This window comes from Corylus avellana, chromosome 2, assembly GCF_965113065.1.
Source record: "Corylus avellana chromosome 2, dhCorAvel1.hap1.2, whole genome shotgun sequence".
In the NCBI taxonomy this organism is placed as follows: domain Eukaryota; kingdom Viridiplantae; phylum Streptophyta; class Magnoliopsida; order Fagales; family Betulaceae; genus Corylus; species Corylus avellana.
The window spans coordinates 13,665,671-13,686,741 of record NC_142491.1 but is presented as its reverse complement, the minus strand read 5'-3'; the positions used below and the strand labels follow the sequence as shown (position 1 = coordinate 13,686,741).

The window sequence follows — 21,071 nt, the reverse complement described above, 5'->3', positions numbered from 1 at the left end:
GTAGGATCTAGTGGTGAGGTTTTTGAAATTTTTTGCACAAAACTTTTTTAATGTACCACCCCCTTTTATTAAAGTATATTTTCATTGTTTCTAAGTAATTTTCTAATTTTTAATATGTTTGATAGAAAATATAAATTTGGATATGAAACATTTAAGAAAAAGGGAAAAAAAAAATTCAATGACGTAGAAAAAGGAACTTTTGATAAATTTGTAGCTAAAAACAAACAAAATATTACATCAAATCGGGCTAAAGAATAAATAATTGAACAATCAATCTTTGAAATAGAATTAGAAGACAATATTGAAATAATAAAATAAAATGATATTGTTAATTAGATTTATAAAATCCTTGTTAGCATCGATAAAATGGATCAGTGAAATTAACTATTAAGAATAATGTACTAACAAAACAAGTATATTTAAATTTGATTAGTCAATTGTCATCTAAAAAAACAAGAAAAATGGTTTTTAATAAAAAAAATTTATTATATTATAATTTTAAAATAAAAAATGTTATATTTATAAATTGCATTTTCTAGGGGAGTAGTGATGCAGTTGCCCACTGCACTTGCCCACTGCACTTGCCCTGTTTGTAAAGGGGTATCATGATTTTGCTTCTTTATTTTGAAAGCACTTTTCGTTTTCTTTTTCTTTTTTATAAAAAGCAAAAAAATAAAAAATTACTTTGAAAACCGAAGATACACAATATGGTCTGTATTTTGCTTCCAAGTCTCACCTAACATGTTTCGTAGTAATTTGACAGATTAAGAATGGCAACAAATAGTCTCTCAAGCACAATTGTTCTTGAACTTCTTAGAAATGACAATTATGCCAATTGGTGTGCTTGGATGAAAAATTATTTGTTGGCTCAAGATCTTTGAGACATTGTCCAATCAACCACGGAACCTCCTAAACTAGAAGATGATGTAGTTGGATTTAAGGCATGGAGAAAGAATAATGTTGCAGCTTTACATGCAATTCTAATTTCATGTGAGGTGGACATACTACCGGGGATTAGGAAAATCACTTCCGCCAAAAATGTCTGGGATGAATTGGCTAGAATGTATGGACCAGGTGATGCTCTCTCTCTCTCTCAACGTTAGGCTTATTGGTGTAAGATAATTTGGTGGTGGACAAATTATTCATTTTTTTAATGGAATAGCCATTTTGGGTACTAAACATACTCTAAAGATGGATGACTTAACAAATGAGATCAAACCCAATACAGTTAACCTTATCAATATAACTTCAAGCTAGATTTTTGCCAAATAATAATAATAATAATAATAATAACTTCAAGTTAGATTCGTAATTTATTTATTTATTTATTTGGTAGGTAAGTCAGATTCGTATCTTATATTACAACAAATTGCTGTTTCCACGTACGTTCATGGAATATTTTTATGTAAATACTTAATGGGACCTCAAATGGTCCATATATGCCGGACCCAATAACTTGTATATTTTTTTTTTTTTTGAGATAAAAACTTCTTCTATTCATTCATCAAAAGATAAGACAAACTAGAGCCCTAAAGCTCTAAATTGAAAGAGCACAATGCTCTAGAGTAACAATATCATAAATACAAAGTGGAACTTCTTCCTTCCATATCTGCTCGACATCGTGCTTCCCAGCTTCTTTGGCCAACAAATGTGCCCCATATTGGCCTCTCGTTTTACATGACCAACAAACCAACTCCTCATATTGTTGAGAACAACTCTTGCATCCCCCACTCTGTGACCATAAGAACTCCATTGAATACTAGAATCTTTAATGGCATTTACCACAAGAAGTGAATCGCCTTCAAGCTCAATATCCTGTAAACCCAAATCCCTACAAAATTCTGTTGCCATTAAAGCACCCATAGCTTCTGCCACCACCGGTTCTTGCTGCGACTGTACTTTTCGGCTAAGAGCCGCATAAACTCCACCCAAATGATCCCTCACCAAAACTCCAACACCAATGGTCTTCAATCTGGAATTGACTGCCACATCCCAATTGGCCTTAAACCTGCCAAACCTAGGAGATCTCCATTTCACCTGTTGCAATTCCCCACCTTCATGAATAAAATTTCCTTGTGCTTGCTTGTATTGTTGTAAAGACACCACCGCCTCATGAGCAACACAATTAGGATGTGTAAATCCTCCCCCATGCAGCACCTGATTGCGACGAGTCCATAAGCTCTTAGCCACCACCGCAAATAATTCCATCTCCTCAATCTTGCATCTGTTAAGCATTATTTCAAAAAAACTTTGGAAATTGTCACCACCCCCACAGCTTTTCTGAAAACATTTCTCACTCACTCCCCAAACGTCCATGGCTGACGGACATTCCCATAGCACATGCATAGCTGTTTCCGTGCTCCTCAAACAGAACAAACAAGAAGCATCCTTAATAATTCCTCTCCCCAAAAGATTTTCCCTGGTAGGTAAAATATTTTTACAAACTCTCCACAAGAAAACTCTAGTTGAATTGGGGACCCTCATATTCCAAATTGTCTTCCAAACCGGTTTTTCAATGCTGATTGAAGAAACCTCACCTTTCCCCATTGCCTTCCTCTCCATGTCCATGTGATAGGCACTCCTAACGGTAAACATACCCGACGATGTACCTCTCCATATCAGCTGGTCCTCTTGACTATATCGGCTAAGAGGTATATTACAAATGATCTTAGCTTCATAATCAAGGAAAATCTCCCTTACCAATTGAACATTCCAGCTCCTCGTGTCCACATCAATTAATTCTCTAACAGTAGCTGTCCTCTCCAACACTCTACAAGGGGATTGAACTTTGTAAGAGGTGGCCATGGGTATCCACTTATCCCCCCATATGTGCACTTTGTCTCCATTTCCCACTCGCCAAAACAAACCATCTTTTAGTAAATCCCTTGACACCATAATGCTCCTCCAGGCATAAGAAGGACGACTTCCAAGATTTGCTTCCAACAACGACCCCCTTGGATAGTATTTCGCTTTGATTATTCTCCCTGCTAAGCTATCAGGATCTTGTATCAATTTCCAACATTGCTTGGCAAGAAGCGCTTTGTTAAAAGAAACCAGGTCCCGAAAACCCATACCACCTTTTGCTTTTGGAATTCCCATTTTTTCCCAACACATCCAAGCGATCTTTTTGTCATTCTCCTTATGTCCCCACCAGAATTTTTGCATAAGAGAATTTAAAGACCTGCATAATTCTTTTGGCAACAGAAAAATACTCATACTATATGTTGGAATGGCTTGAATCACCGCCTTAATCATCACTTCCTTACCAGCTTGGGACACAAATTTAACCTTCCAATCATTCATCTTTTTTTTAACTCTATCCGTAATATTAGTGAACTCACGGATACGCGACCGTCCAACAAGAGAAGGCAAACCCAAGTACTTATCATATCGCTGTGTAACCGGAATCCCTGAAAGACTAAGAATAACCTCCTTAGCTATCGGAAGGGTATTTCGGCTAAAGAAAATAGAAGTTTTCTCCTTGTTCAACTTTTGCCCCGAAGCTTGCTCGTATCCATCCAAAATCACTGTCAACCTATTCCAGTCATACTCTTGGGCTTTGCAGAAAATCAAACTGTCGTCCGCGAAAAACAGATGATTTATTCGAGGCCCCCTCAAAGACGTGGGCACCCCACTAAGCAACCCCAATCTGTCCGCATTTTGTAAGTGAGCACTCAACACCTCCGCACAGAGGAGAAACAAGTAAGGAGAGAGAGGATCTCCTTGTCTTATCCCTCTTGTTGGCCGTATATCCCCAGTTGGAACCCCATTCACCATAACTGAATATTGAACTGTCGTGATACATTGCATTATCCATTTAATCCACTTCAAATCAAAACCCAATTTCTTCATTACACCCTCAAGAAATACCCATTCCACCCTGTCATAGGCTTTGCTTATATCGAGCTTCAAAGCCATGTATCCCACCTTTCCCCACATCCTCGAATTCATAGTGTGCAAAGCCTCATAGGCAACCAAGACATTATCAAAGATCAGTCGCCTCGGAACGAAAGCACTCTGATTTTTGGATATAAGATAGGTAAAATTGTCTTCAAACGATTGGCTAGTACCTTTGCTAATATCTTATACAACACATTACAAAGGCTTATAGGTCTAAACTCTGTGACCTTAGTGGGACAATGTATTTTAGGAATCAAAGCAATATGAGTCCTATTAACAGCATTATCAAAACTACCCATATTGAAAAAACTAGAAATCGCAGCACATACCTCACCCTTCACTTCCTCCCAATTATCTTGGTAAAAACTTGTGGGAAAACCATCAGGACCCGGCGCCTTCATAGGAGCCATTTGCTGAACTGCTATAGTAATTTCTTCAATCTCAAGATCACGAGTAAGAAGAGAGTTCATTTCTGCCGACACCCTCCTCGGAAGTACCCGCAAATATTCCTCCATTCCCGTAGGTCTAGAGGACGTAAATAAATGGGTATAATAATTGACAAATGCTTCCTCAAGAGCCTTTGGTGTATCACGGCTTACCCCTTCCTCATCAAGAATATTTGTAATTTTATTCATGCGTTGACGTTGTGTCGCACAAGCATGAAAAAATTTTGTATTTTTGTCACCCGATTTCAGCCAATGCTCCTTGGCCCTCTGTCTCCATTTAGCTTCATCCACTTCCATAGCTTTGTTAACATCATTCTGAAGGTCCTTTATTCTCACCATATCCATTGGTCCCACCACTTCTTGAAGACTCTGTAACTCAATAGTTTTCAATTTGATGGCCTCCTCTGATGGATTTACATCAATCTTTTTCCAATGAAGAAGACCTGTTTTACTTTTTGTTAACTTTCTTCTCACCTTATGCCAAGCACCTACAATCGGTTCTCTTGCCCTCCACACTAGTTTAATAACTATACGTGCCTTTTCATTTTTTGCCCAGCCTGCCTCAAAACGGAAAGCACACCTATTCCCCCGAGGACGCACCAGCTTAGGACCAACATAAAAAACAAGAGGGGCGTGATCCGAACTACGTGCAGCTAGCACCTCAACCTGGAAATCAAGATTCATAACACACCAATCATGAGTTGCCATCACCCGATCTAGTCTCTCCTTCACAAAACCATCACCCTCCCTCCTATTACACCATGTAAACTTTGCTCCCGTGTAGCCCAAATCATAAAGATGACATGCCTCCAACGTCTTGGTGAAATTCTCCATCTGCCATCGTGGTCGCCTTATCAAACCATATTTCTCCGAAGCCTCCGTTATCTCGTTAAAGTCACCCATACAAACCCACGGCTGGGGAGAGAGAGAGCTAATATGTCTTAAAAGACTCCACGACTCATGGTGTTTGCCGACATCAGGATTACCATAAAAACCTGTGAATTTCCAGCAAGGACCATTGACTTCATTCCGCACTAAGGCGTTGATATGACGCCTACTAAAATTTTGTATCTCAACAAAACTCTCTGCATTCCATAAAAGAGCCAAACCCCCACTCCTTCCCACACAGTCCACCCCAAAAACATTACTAAAGTCCATTCGTAGACGAATTTTTCAAGCTTTTGGGATGGTAAAATGGTTTCCATAAGAAAAACCATATTGGGTCGCTTTTCCTTTACCAACCGGCAAAGATCCCGAACTGTCCCAGGGTTCCCAAGCCCTCGACAATTCCAACTGAGGATAATCATTGTGATTGGCAGGGCTGTAAGACAGCCTCCGCCACATTAGCTTTCCCTGCATTATCTCCCCTAGCCACCCATTTCCCTTTCTTACTGTGATCCGCCTCCCCTCCAATGCCTAAAACCACTTCTGCCTTCCTACGCCCAAGTAGACAAAATGAACCTTTCTCACCTTGCTCCACCCCCACACCAACTTTGTCTCTTCTTCTTTTAAAAGTTGATTTTGCTTTTGGTTTTTGAGAATCCCCTGCTTGAACCTGCATCTCCTTTTTCAAAGTAACAGCAGTATCACCAATAGCTTGAATCTTCCCCCTTGACAGGTGTAGCACATCTGTATGTTCCTGATCACCTTGATAAGCACGTGGACACGGTGATAAAATCACCTCAGCAGTCTTGAGTTCCTTCATGTGAAACACCTCATCTTTCTTGTGGTCATCAATAACAGGAAGCGGAAGAACACCTATAACAATGCCAACAGCTTGAAAATTCCCCCTTGCCATGTGTGAAGCATCCGTATATTCCTGTCCACCGTGATTGGCACGTGGACACTGTTTCAAAATCACCTCAGCAGACTTGGGTTCCTGCGCATAATCCACCTTGACCCATTTACTGCCATCTGTCACTTGAACCTTCATAATTTCTTGTTTCTCAAAAACTCCCCCCTTTTCATCTTTCCCTTCCTCATTTAGCTTACCCTCCTCAGTAACCGGGCCATGCAAGGACTTGCCAATAACGTGAGAGGGAATAACTTCTGCATGAGTAAGAAAATCGCTTTGCACTACACCACGATTTGAATAGTTCCCCGAATTGTGGGAACCGTCCCCTGAATCTCTCTGAGAATCATTCCTGGCACTCGTATCCCTCCTCCAGCTTTCGCCGTTCGCCCTCCGGCTACGCGTATGTTCCCCTTGGCTCCTCCGGTCACCCTCAGCAGCCTCCCCTCCCCTCTCTTCCCACCTTTTCGTCGAAGAAACACGTAGCCATGGCCCATAATCGTTAGTTTTTCCGCCTCCATGCATTCTCCTCGCACCACCTACCAGACACCCATTCCCACCATGCCGTATTAGCCCACAACTAAAACAAAAGTGAGGGAGCCTCTCATACTCAAAATAAATCCAAGAAGAATGATCCTTAATTCTAAGCCTTCTGCCCCTAGCCAGAGGTTTGAGTAAATTAATCCTAATACGGACCCGTAGGTATTCCCCCCAGCCCTCTCCATCTTCATTCGTGTCCACTTCTTCTACTTCCCCCACAGTCCCTCCCAATTTGTATCCAAACTCTCTCCCCATGCACGCCAATGGAAGATCAAACATTCGAACCCAAAAAGCAGCCGACTCAAAATCCATCTGAGTCGGCGGTGTAAGCCCATCAAAATCTTCTATAGAAAAAAGATTCCTTCAAAGACCCATGGTCGACCTTCAAGCACCCTCGACTTATCCCATGCATACTCAAATTCCATCAGAAATAAATTGGCACCCAGTACCTTGAACGAAAGTGACCCAGTGGGTTTCCACCATTGGATCAACTTGCCTCTGATTGTATTCTTACCAATAACACGTTCCGCAATCAGTTTCCCCACTAAACATGACTTCCCTTTCAATGCAATATCTTCAATAATTTCCTCCTGCACTACAAAATCTACATTTTCTTCTTCAGTAAGCGAAAAATTTTCCCAAAGTTTTGAGAGATCTCCCGCCATGCTTATACCAACCAGCACCACCTCTGCTTCCCTAGATCACCGTTTACAACCTTCACAACCCTTTCAGATTTGAAGTACAATCAACTCCTTCTCTAGTTTTCGTGAAAAACTAGAAAGAAAAAAATCGCCCCCCAAGATGCGGAGCTTTCGTAAACCGTCAACCCTTCCTTCCAATAACTTGTATATTATACATAATAGAAACACAGAAGGGCAGTGCCAAAGTAGAATAGTACGAAATCGATTTCGGCGGTCACAGTGCAGGTCGTGCTCACTGTGCGGCGCTACTTTTCTATTCCACTTGAAACACAAAAGGCAGAATATGTGCCCTTTTATAATTAAAGCCTTATAGTCTGCAAAACTTTCTACTACAATACAAATTAATTGGATAAAGACTCCTTCCAGGTACTAATTACTTAATGAGAATACTAAAGCTTGACAAAACAGGGAAATTGAAAAAATAAAAATTCATGGACTGTTGGTATCAGAAACCCGGACTCACTCATTTTACTCTACATGCATGGCTTGGCAGGGGCAGGCAGAATAAACAACGACCTCCTTGATCAGTTCGAGCCCTTACGTAGGGCTATCAATAATGGTAACTGGGATGCTGCAAACGATTTTCTTAGTGACAATGAAGATGCAAAGAGTGCAACAATTACAGACCGTGGATCTACTGTTCTTCACGTGGCTGTCTTCGCGGGAAATAGGGAAATTGTGGAGAAGTTAGTGGAGTTATTGTCGGAGGAGGAATTAGCAATACAAGACGATGAAGGTTTCACAGCTCTAGCCTGGGCCGCCGTTCAACAAAATAATACTGGGATGTTAGATTGCATGCTTAGAAAGAACACTAACTTACTTGACATCCGAGACAATTCCAATCGTATTCCGCTTTTAGCGGCTCTAGAGTATGGAAATATAGAATTGGCTCGCTGTCTCTATTCTGCCTCTCTGAATTATAATCAAAGATTAAGCGACATCGATGCTTCCACGGTTCTTACCCAGTTCATACTTCTCAATGATTTTGGTAAGGATCCTAATTATTCATTCTTGTTTTGTTCGATGCTTTGAAATTGTATTGAATAATTTTCCTATCGTTAATTAATTATGTCTCTACCGTACAACACAATAGATCTTGCTCTGCGCTTCCTCCAGCATTGCCCACGTGCTGCTGTTGTTCCAAACAAGTATGATAGTTCCCCTTTGGCCGCATTGGCTTCCAAGTCTTCTGCATTCCCGAGTAGGACCCCGCTCAGCCGTCTGGAAAAAGAGATCTACGACAGTGAGTATCATTTATGTTTCTTGTTGTTTTTCATGTGTCACCTACAAATTAAACGCTTGCATGTTTGCACAGTCCGTCTTTGTCTTTTAGTATATAATGTTTTAAGTTAGATATCTTTAAGAATTGTGTTTCCTTTTTAATTGCTTGAAAAGAAAAGACGGAGGGATAACATCGTTTTGTTATATTTCTACAACTTTTTTTAGGTTTGTTAAATAAAAAATTTATGAGTTTATGAATATGAGAGAAGTGACCATCTTCTGTTTTTTCCTATCCATTAACTTTTAGAGTTTCATATGATTTTTTTTGTTTTTTTTGCTGTGATCGAGCTCCTCTTTTAAAAATTTGCAACATTGATTTTAAAAATGTGGCATATATTGTCTTGCTACTTGCATGCTTAATTTAGTCATCTTAAGCTCCGTTTGTTTCAACGTAAAATATTTTAAGGAAAATAAACTTTCAGGAAATGCTTTCAGCTCTAAACACCTTTTGGTGTTTGACGCGTACGAAAAATTACAAATATTTTTTTTATAGAGAAATGTTAGGGATTCCAAATCTTTTACCAATAAATGTATAACAAAATAAAGTAGAGCTTATTCATTGGAGATGATCAAAAAAATTATTTAAATGAAATGCTACGAGTACCAATAAATAAGTTAATATATGATTTTGATACATATTTCTTAGCAAAAAATTTGGTACCCATAGTATTTCTCTTTTTTATATTTTCATTGATCATATTAACATATAAAAATCAATTTTTACTAACAACATAAAAATATTAATATAAAATAATTTCTAAAAAAATAAATCTAAAAATTTCAAATGAACGTAGCAACCTTAAGATGACAAGGGCACACTCAAAATGACACCCCTACGGTTGGTAAGGCATCGGACATTCACGGCCTAATGAACCCAATTGTTGGTCCAATGGACCAACCACTACAAAAATTTTAGGGTTTTGTTTTAGGGTTTTGTGATTTGCCTATTAATGACATTTTTGGGTAAAAAAAAAAAAAGTCATTAATAGGTTAGTGACGTTTTTGAAATGACAAAAATTGGAAAGATTGAAAACAGGGTAGTGACGTTTTTACTATTTACGCGTCACCAATTGGTGATGTGTGAATAGTAGCACATCACTACCCTTTAAAAAATTATAAAAAAATAATTTTTACAAAAAAATATTTATAATAACAAATATATAATTTTTATAATAAACTTATATTTATTATTATAAATATTTAAATGTTTTCCAATAAATTTTAAATTAAAAAAAAAAAATAGAGAGGCAGAACAGTTTGCAGCAATTTCTGAGAATTCCCGTTCGAACGGGAAGAGTGTCTGTCCGAACAAACAATACATGCTTCACTAAACTCAACCCCACATACACGGCCAAACTAGTAAACAACACCTCAACCAATCAACCTCTTGAAAACTCAGGATTTATACCAAAAATTCAACTCCAACAACACCCCAAACCGAAACAACAAGAGATGGAGAACCCATAATTAAACTCTGTTACAGCCATTAATCAACCTAGAAACAACTCATAACCTCAACCCGTTAGTTAACCAAAAATCCTCAAGAGTACCCAAAAACACAAACCCATTCCAAGATCAAGAATCAAAATCAAATAATAATTCGAAACTTACCCATTTATTGTTAGAAAAATCGTCCCTCTTCCGCTTTCTTTCTCAATCCCGTCTTCTCTGTTCTCTCTCTGTCTCTTCGTCTCAATCTCCCTCTTGATTCTATCTCTCACGCCCATCCTCCCTCTCCGTTCTGTTTTTCTCCACTTCGTTCTCCCTCATTCCTGCTTCTTCTCTCCCTCTCTAACCCATTCTCAATTCCACCGTCTCCCTCTCTCTCTCTGTAACTTTCTCTCCCTTTGCCTCTCTCCTTTTCTCCGTGAGCTCTATCGCCCAGCCCTCCCTTTCTCCCTTGAACTCTCTTCTCACGATTTCACTTTCTCTGTTTTGCCGTTGAAGACCAGGAGAAAGAGTGAATTAATAGGAAAAGAAAAAGAAAGAGACAGACGAAAGAAGGGAGCAAGAAAAAAGGGAAAAATTTCAAATTTCAAATTAATGTCGTATAAACAAACACGTCATTAATTAGAGGGGGTCACCATTTTGTGACGTTTTCAAAAATGCCCTACTGTTCACACCTCACCAATATTAGGTTTTTTTTCGTGACTTTAGGGCCCGTTTGGGAGTGCGATTTCAATAATTGCGTTTTTAAAAATTGTGTTTTTAAAATCGCACAGGCGTTTGGTAAAACATACTAAAAAGTACTTTTTTTATCAATTGAGTGTTTTGATAACATTAGCATATAATTGCGGTTTCATGACCAAATTACCAATAAGGATGATCAAGACAGAGAGAATGAAGAAAAAAAAAAAAAAAAGAGAGAAAAGAAGGGTTTTAATATATTTTAGGTGGGTATTCTTGGTATTTTTTTCATTCCCGTTCTAAAAAAGGTAACTATTGCGCCAAATATCTTTTTAATAGAAATCGTGATTTTGTTTTAAATTCGCACTTTTTCAAATAAGCACCCTCTAATCAGCTTATGGAAATCGCAGATTTTTTTGCGATTTTAAAATTTGTGTTTTTAAAATCGCAATCCCAAACACCCTAAAGTTGCGATTTTGTTTAAAATCGCAGATTATTTTTTTAAAAACGCACTCCCAAACGCACCCTACTCTGGGTGATGCCATAGGGTAAGATGCTCACTCCCCACACACGAACGGTTTCCCAATTTTACACCTTGAGGGCAAGGTTGATTTCAAGGGTTCAAGAGTGCCAAGACATGATCCTAGAAACCACTCACCACTAGCATGGACATGCAAAGGCAAGATCACAGCAATCAAGGACATCGGAAAACAGGATCACCGTCGTCGCCAACCATAAGCAAGATTGTAGCTAACATCCCTAAAATATATATAGTAACCAACCATGGGGAGGGCATGCCAATCCAACAAAATCAATTTCAAGTTTTGTTTATCAATTTCAGTTTTAGTTGTTCTACCAATTTCCTCTTTGATTTTATATGTTTTCCTATTGATTATTAATTCTGTGGAACAAACAAAATTTATATGATGGATATTAACTTAGTCAATGAAATTTATATTTTGTTGGGTACATTGCACATTTGTATGTTTTCTTTGTGGTTTACAGTATAACGAAGAGATATAGTATTCATTGGACTTTTTTGTTGAAAGGTATATTCATTCCACCAGCACAGTTCCCCAATGAAATTCGGATAGACATCCCAAACCCACGTGAACACCAAGGTGATCAACTAAGCATTATCAAATTAGGTATGTTATCGCCTAAACTCCCTCTCTTGAGGATTTATATGCACCACTAAAAATATTTGGGTGCCTTGTCTACGTGTACATGATGCATGAGCACACCTTATAATACACGAGTATATATATCACATTCAATTAGACAAACTTTCCAATAGCATACCTGATCATTAACAAATCAATTTGTGGTAATAATTTTCTAACTTATTTATGCGAGTGGGTTTCATTTTCACTTTGCAGCATTGCTAGGCCTATATCGTCGGATGCCTTCGAGAATCCTTCAGCACCATGGTATCAGTTCACGTCGATTTAATTTCATATCTTTGTGAGAAACATTATTAAACTTAATTTATTATATATCTTTCTTCAATTGTGTGTGTTTTTTTTTTTTCCCTTATCATCAATCTATTATTCTTCTTTTGATCTAGTTGAGTTAATGATGCAATGACTACTGACATAGGAATCAAGACAAATTTACTTGAACTAAAGAAGCTCCATCAGCAAGCCCTTCAACTTCTACCTAAAATGTGCATACACGTAAAGCAAATGAATGGTGATTATGTTAATGGAGTCATCTTACAAGCCATCAAGGGAGGGAATTTTGAGTTTATTGATGAGATACTTAAAGTAGATCACCATCTTCTATATACCACTGATACAATGGGAAGAAACATATTGTTTTACGCTGTCCTATATCGTCAAGATAAGATTTTTCGCCGTATCTTGCTAAAAATAAGGAAACTTGATGCGGGAAATTTAATTATAAATGCTCGGGATAAATCAAGTAGCACTATCTTGCACATGGCAGCGATGTTAGAATCACCCACTAAAAGTGATTGCCTTAAGCGTGAAGTTTTGAAGATACAGAGCGAACTTAGATGGTTTAAGGTAATATCTCTTAGTCTTATTTTTCTAATGTGCTTACACTTATAGGTTTTTGATCATTGTTTCAAGGTATTTTAAATCAAATGAAATTTTACTAGCCTATAAAATAAGGAAATTTTTCTCTTTTCAAATGTCTCTCTTTTCATGGATCAAACCTATAAGACATCCCCTTTTCAAGAAGTTTCATTAGACGACAAGGATCGATTGGTAACAGCCACCCTTCTAATAGATGATGATGTCTTTGTTAATTAGTTCTCTTTTTGAAGACTTAACTTTGACAAAGATCATGAAGAATTGGGTGGGTACCTTGTAACAAATTAAAAGGCCTTGAATTAACTTGATGAAGTTGAACTACCTCATTGAATTAGAAAGTGAAAACTCATTATTCCATATTGATCATAAAACTAGAATGAAGTTGAGTGTTGATACCATAAACTAAATTGTTTCTTTCTTTTTGCGTATTTATAAACAAGGATTTCAATCATATATGATTTCAACAATTATGTTATGGTTCATAGTTGTAAAAATCCAAAATCCATTTCTTTAAGGTCATTTTGCTACCTGAAAATAAGAGATTTAATGGATAGCAAGAGATGCCACAAAAGGAAGCATGCATTCATTTGTCTATATATTGCTTCAATTTCTAATTTCTATGGTTTTGTTCAATAAATATAGGACGTGGAGAGCATTTGCCTTCCTTGGATTAAGGAAATTCGAAATGATAGAAAGATGACAGCCAAAGAACTTTTTACCCATAACCACAAGGACATAATGAAGGAAGGAGAGACATGGATGAAGAGCACTGCAACTTCTTCTACAGTGGTAGGAGCTCTCATTATTACCATTATGTTCACTGCAGCAATCACTGTTCCAGGAGGTAACAATCAAAATACTGGGTTCCCAATGTTTTCACATAAAAAGTCATTTATGGTTTTTATCATATCTGATGCATTATCACTCTTTTGTTCCTCAATCTCAGTATTGGTCTTTCTTGAAATTGTTACATTGCGTTATACTGAAGAAGATTTTTTAAATTACGTTTCTACAAAGATGTTAGTAGGATATTACACTCTTTTCATCTCTATGGCAACTATGATGATTGCCTTTTGTGCTGCTCTTTTCATTATGCTACCCCGAACTTCATGGATGGTCATTCCTGTCATTTTTCTTGCTACAATTCCTGTCTACCAATTCGCTTATATGTTGTCAACCCTTGTAAGAGTTCTAATAAGGTCCATTCGGGATTGGATTTTTTATGGTACGTGGTAGTGATGTATTAACGAATTTTGGTCGTTTGTAATGAAGAATTGGTGATCATTCAGCTTGTGATATATTAAGCATATTGGTCTGATTCTCTCGTGGGTTGGACATTTTATGATGAAATAAAATAAATTGATTAGTCATATATCCTTCGTAGATTTTCTCTTTCGTTATATTGCCAACACTTGGAAAGACTTCTACCTGCAACAATTAACATAGATGACAATTAACAATAACCAAATTTTGAAGAAAAAAGAAGAAATTGGTATATCTAAATTTTTGCATGTTTAATCGTTTTTTTTTTTTTTAGGGCATATTAAAAGAAATTCTAAGGTCACATTATTTAAAAGCCTTTAACGTAACTCTAATGGCAAAATTAACGTTGAGTAAATCACCTGGTTGTAATTAAATGGACGAATTTTGTTGTTTATGTCATGCTTTGTACGTTTGTTCAATGTTTTTTCAATGTTTTTTCAATGTTCCCAAGTAATAGCTCAATCGGCTGGAGACTACACCCCATAAAGCCGATGTTATTAGTTTGAATCACCCATTCTTCCTCTGGTGTGGACATGTCAAAAAAAAAAGAAAAAAAAAATAATAACTTTTCACTTCTTTTTCTGTCTTCTCCTCTTTTTTAAAATAAATTTTCCAGAAGTCTTCTAATTGGTTACAAGCCCGCCGTCTCAACTCATCTGCACATGCAATTACTAGGCTTCAGACTTGAACATACTTGTGAGCCGAAACATGATCATCTTCATTTCATTTGAATTGGATAATATCTAGTTAGTTATATTGGATAAGTATTTTTGTCTTTTAACTTTTTGAAATGACAAAAATACCCCCAATATATCTAACTGGATATTATCCATTTGAACTGGAGATGATTCTAATTCCTCCTGTGAGCCACCCCTTTAATAATTGTAATTTAATAATAAATGTAAAAAGATTAATAGAATCTGTATTGAATTGGACAAAAGCATGGTCGGCTCAATAGTATTGGCAAGTGAGGACATTTATAAAGGCCCCAAAAAATATAAGGTCCTATATACTAAACTTGAAAAAAAAAAAAAAAAAAGATGAAAAGGCTTAGGAAAAATAAAATGAGAGGAGACCACTTGGCAATTGACTTGCTAAGGCGGGCGGTTAATAACCATCACCTAACTGCACTAACTGCTAACTACTAACTGCTTTTGAAGGCAGTTAGGAAAAATCGCTAACCGACTAGGCAGTTGCGGTTAGCGGTTTTAGGCCTTGAAAACACTGCTAACTGCTTTTGAAGGCAGTTAGGAAAAACCGCTAACTGACTAGGCAGTTGGTTTGTGGTTTTTAGATTTTGAAAAAATCGCTAACTGCCTTTATGTATAGCATATAGTATATATTATATTTATAGATATAAAAATATATAAAATTTTAGAAATGATGTCGTATGTAGTAGGGTATTATCATAGTACATGCATGGCGGTTAGCGAAAGTGGTTATGGTTAGTGGTTTTAGCCAATAACCATTAACCATAACCGTTTTTTCACCCCTAGACATGACATAGTTAAGTGTATGTTAATTTGGTACGTGGAATAACTATTTCATTGATATCATAAAATGTCGCTTATACTCTTGTAAAAATTATAAAAATACAAAATTTAAATAATTAAAAAAAAAAATTAATTTGGCCGTTTTGTAATGTTTGTACTTTATATGCTAACGTGGGTCTATTAAGTCACTGCATTTTGCAGGAAAAAAATGTTAAAATTTATTTCTTGGCGTTTTTGGGGATTATAGCAGTGTTCATTGGCCATCAGTAAATGCAATTTTTTTTTTTTTGTTTTTTGTAGTGCATGTAACACCTTTAAAATTCACTCAGTAGATGTGAAGTTAACTTTATTGGATGTCACAATCTCCTTTATTCAAATTATTGACATCTTCGTCAGAGCTCACGTCATAATGCAGCGCCTCAACACTTTGGTGTTACTAACTTTGATACCATTTATCACCACTCAGGGAAACAAAACCCACATTTACACCATTACTCCTAAAAAACTAATTAAAGTTACAATTTGAATTACTTAAAATCACTTATAAAATTAAATTGCACCTCGTAACAAATCATTAGGAGACTTGACACTCACACTTATCAATATCATAGTCCATCTACTTAGCATCACAAAACATATGTTGTTACACATAAACCCATCACTTGAACCCACGGGTCAAAGGCCAAACGACCCAAGAAAGCCCGATACATCAGATGGGCTCTATAAATGCAACCCAGGACAAAACAATGGATACGGCGTCGTTTCTTACACTCTCAGACGTCCAGAAACTGACTACTTTATCACAATAAATCTCCTACGCTTAAACATCCAGATGCATCTATCACAATCAGGACACAATATGGACAGCTCACACATAGCAAGATCATCGGAACGGTTATGATCCTGCTCTTAAAAGACTTCTGGCAAATATGTGCCATCCTCGGAATCCTATCAATATATGTAACGGGCTCTTGCCAATCATAAAGATAAGAGACACGAATATTAACTCTGCCGGCCGTTACGCCCAAATCCCGGATCCTCTGCCCGGTCATCATAACCACCTCCGCATGATCAACTATAAAAGACCTCACTCCAAAGGTACGTAGGGAGGACTAAGAGATATACTGAGTTTTTACATAAACACTGACTTAAGCATCGAAGGAGGAACCGTCGGCCAACACCCGGCGCATCCTCTTAACGTGTGCTCTAGTTTTGTAGGTCTGACAGAAAGCGTGAACAAGAAAGGTACAGCTTAGAGGCTTGGTTTCTCTTGAGTTCATCGTACCAGAAACTGCTTCAACATATGCCAACTTATTCTGTTATAGCATTCGTAGCAGTCTCACCAAATATTACTCACTAAAATAACTAAAAAGTACACTTTCCTCTATTTTAAAAACTCACCTTTTTTAGACCACCTACAACAGTCTCACAACAATTCAATTTCACTATTCAATTTTGAATATTATTTTTCAAAGATTTGTTTATTTTTTCTCTAACTTTTATATTTTTGAATGTTTGTATTTTCCTAATTGTCTATTTTAAGAATATTTGTCTTATTTAGTATTTTAAAAAATTTGTAATTTTCCGGTAATTTCTTGGTTGGTTTTCTTATGGAGAAAGCCACCCAAATTGTGAAGGAGGAAGTGGGTTTGTGGGGGCGAAATGGTGGAGAGAAATGACGCTAAATGCAAAATGGGTGAGAGAAAATAGAAAGAGAAGGGAGAGAGGCCTGCAGAGAAAAGGAAAAGAAAAAAAAAAAAAAAAAAAAAGCTGAGAGAAATGAAAAGCAAAATGGGAGAGAGAGAAATTATTTGTTTAACCGATAGGTGAGTGAACAGTTCTCACTAAAGATAGTGAGTATTGTTTACTCACTATTTTATTTTAGTTAAAATGGTGAGTTTGAAAAATGAAGATCTAAGCCACTTTTGTTAAATTGCCTCACCAAAATAACCAAAAAATGGTTTTGGTGAGGCTGCTAAGAATGCTCTTAGAACAAGCACTTGGACCCGCATGGTTATATTCACTTTATATTGTCTTTTGCCTAGCTCTGTAATCTGAGTTAAGCGTAAAAAAGGAAGAAGAAAAAATATATAAGAAGTTTTGTGGTTCTGCCAAGCCCCCTGTTCCTTTATTAGGTGAAAGAGTGAAGACAAGAGTAAGCTGCTAGACCTCTCCCAAATACAGTAAGTAATGATATACTTTTAATCATGTTCAAAAAATTTAGGTTTTATTAATCAAAGTGATAAATTACAAATACAGAGGTAAGGTGTTTATATACACAACCTTAACCTAATAAAGAAACGTATAGAATAGCAAATTTACAACACATCTACTACATTAGGTTCTTGCTTGCTGCACAAGTTTTGAGAGGCTAGTGAATCTTTCCTTCTTGAATTGATCTGACTATGAGCTGTATGGTCACGAGAAGATCCTTGTGATATTCTCAGCAGAGATCTCAAGATTCTCAAGATTTCTTTCTTTGTCAAGGGCTTTCCATATTGATTTTGTATTTCTGCACCGCCACTGGCTTTGGCTGTCTATGAAGTGGCGCTGGAGCACAAAATGCTTGTGCTCGAGCCTTTGCGGGTCTACGTGTCGGCGCTCGAGTGCTTTAGACTTAAACTCGAGCTCTTTCAAACATGATATACTGTACAACATCAGCTTGGACCAAAGAGCAAGGAACCATGAGGAATAGAGCTCTTTAGTAAACACATCTGCAACTTGATCATGAGTGGAGATAAATTTGATAAGAATATATTGAGATCCTTTTCATGAACAAAATGGTAATCAACTTCAATATGTTTGGTTCTGATGTGTGCCAAATATTGCATATTTGGACCCCTTAATTTACTTATGTTAATCCTTTAGCTGTGTTATTATCTGATGTTCTGGGTTAGTTATGTGTCTTTAGTGTTTTATAGGTTGCTATGGGAGAATTAAGGGATTTATGTGAAAGTTGCACATTTTGGAGAAGCTACCATAGGACATGCGATTGAAAGTTGAATACTACGATGGAGCACACTAGCGATCGAGCCCAACACCTCAAGATCAAGCGCAAATGCGCCCGTTGGAAAGCTTAGCTGCGTTGTTGTGCCAAATGCTCACATAAATTAATAGGCAAATACTTGGTACGTTTTACTCGCAAATGCACAAGATCAAATGATAGTATAGCAGGCAAATACGAGATCATTCCCACGAGGATTAGTAAATTATGTTTAGAAGTAATTTCCTATTTAATTAAACATATAAAATTCAATTGTCACGATTGAATTTAATATAAATAAATAAAATAAAAGATAAACTAAAACTAAAAAGGGATTAGGGTTTTGATATCCACCACTAATCAGACTAATTAAGATAATAATATGCCAATGCGCCAATCATACCGGTATATTTAATGTTTGCCAACCTAAGGGTATGAGTGTCTACTCCTTAAGCTATTGATTTTCCTAAGCAACGAATTAGGCATGGGTGTCTACTTTAATTTTTTTCTTTCTTAAAGGATTTAGCATGGGTGTCTATTAAGTTGTTCTTTAAGAAAGCATAAATCTGTGGAAATAGACAAATACATGAGGCCTATGTTGTTACAAATATCTACATAAATTAATAGACAAATAATTATATGTTTTACCCGCAAGTGCACGAGGTCAACATAATAGTATATGATGCAAGTACAGGGTTATTCCCACGAGGATTGCTAAATTTTGTCTAAAATAAATTCCAAAAGTAAAGTAAAACAAAGATTGGTTTTTTATTTGATAATAATGAAAAGGTAGGGCTTTGATATCCACCACTAATTATATTTAAATAATATATCAATATCCAATGTTTTGATCATGTTAAGTATATCTAATGTTTGTCAACCTAAGGGCATGGGTGTATACTCCTTAAGCTATAGATTTTCCTAAGCAACGAGTTAGGCATGTATGTATACTCTAACTCTTTTCTTTCTTAAAGGATTTAGTATGGGTGTATACTAAGTTGTTCTTTAAGAAAGCACGAATCTGTGGAAATCGACAAACACATGAGGCCTAGGGCATGGGTGTATACTCCAAGTCCCCATGTTGATTAACCCAAGAACCCGGTGTGGATTTCTTTTGTTACTTTTGTTAAACTTAGGACTCGATCATCCAAATTGGTTTAACTAACTAGTTCATACCACATGCATATGTTGAACAGGCACACACATATGAGGAATTCATGAAAGCAGGCATTAATCAAATTAAATATCACAACATGATCATCACAAAGGCGCCAATATTGAATATTAACTAAACATAACTAGGGCTTCAATCTAGCCCTACTAAATAAATTAGTTATACATAAGTTTGATGTTAAACATCTTCATAAAATAAAAGAAAGGAAATGAATAAACCCGAAACTTGAACTTGAAGAGCTCAAATTCTTCTCCTTAGAAAGTGTGTCTATTCTAGAGGCTTAAGGGTCTATTTATAGGCCTTAGGAATACTCTAGAAACCCTAAAAATTGGAGGGTTTGAACCCTAGTTCGCACAAAGTTACAAAACCCTCAAAGTTGCACTTTCCATAACAAGGCTGGCGGCTGAGTTGCCCATCACGCACGGGTGAGCTCGATCGCGACCCGTGTGCGATCGATCCTCTTTGTGCTGGCGCTCGATCGCAGGTGCCTTGCGCGTTGTGGTCCTCGCCTGTAATGCGCTCGATCGCAGCTCCCCTGTGATTGATCACACTACGAGAGCCTTCCAATTTTCCAAAATAGCTCTTTTTAAGTCTAAAACTTCTGAGATTGCTTATTTTTCTTCCAATGACCTACAAAATCAAGGAAAACACATAAAAGAGCTAAAATGACATAAATTAACTAAAACTAAAGGATTAAAACATGTAAGTTAAGGGCTAAAAATATGAATATTTTAGCACTTAGCACACCCCCAAACTTACATATTGCTAGTCCCTTAGCAATACAAAACAAAAACCAAAATAAAAAACAAAAAACAAAAAACAAAAAGATAAATCATCTTTCGTGGGATGTACGATTGCATTTAGCGTATGCAACAAGCCTTGTAAACCCCTAGAAATTTCCTAGAGGACGAGTGAAGTCTCGTGAGGGTTTTCCAAAAATGTTACCCACAAATATCATGGACAGTTCATGTTATTCCAAAAATTAAAGCATCACTTCAAGATCATGATTGTCATTCATTAGCAAGCTTAAAAAGATGAACTCCATTTTCACAATGAATTGGAATTTCAAAGTTCAATTACTTACAAAGGACATGCTAAAACATCACAAGTTTGAAAACAGTGTAAGGTGAACTAGCACAAAATTATGAGGCTTCCAAATCTTTCAAATGTATAATGTCTCCATATCTCAAAATTTACTGAAATTCATATTAGAATAAACAACAATGGCATATTTCTTTTTCTCTTTTGAACAATGGCATAATACTGGGATGTATGGAAATATAAAAGTGGCATAATACTGGGATGTAAGATTGC

General features: G+C 36.8%; 1 pseudogene across 1 annotated transcript; it reads left to right on the top strand.

Moving 5' to 3' along the window:
* The first annotated feature begins 719 nt into the window (after positions 1–719).
* On the top strand, positions 720–14,080 carry LOC132171646 (uncharacterized; annotated as a pseudogene). Its single transcript, XR_015911305.1, has 6 exons — positions 720–1,098; positions 1,857–1,861; positions 7,857–8,367; positions 8,473–8,622; positions 12,387–12,814; positions 13,487–14,080. The product of XR_015911305.1 is annotated as an uncharacterized LOC132171646 (transcript).
* Positions 14,081–21,071: the final 6,991 nt, after the last annotated feature.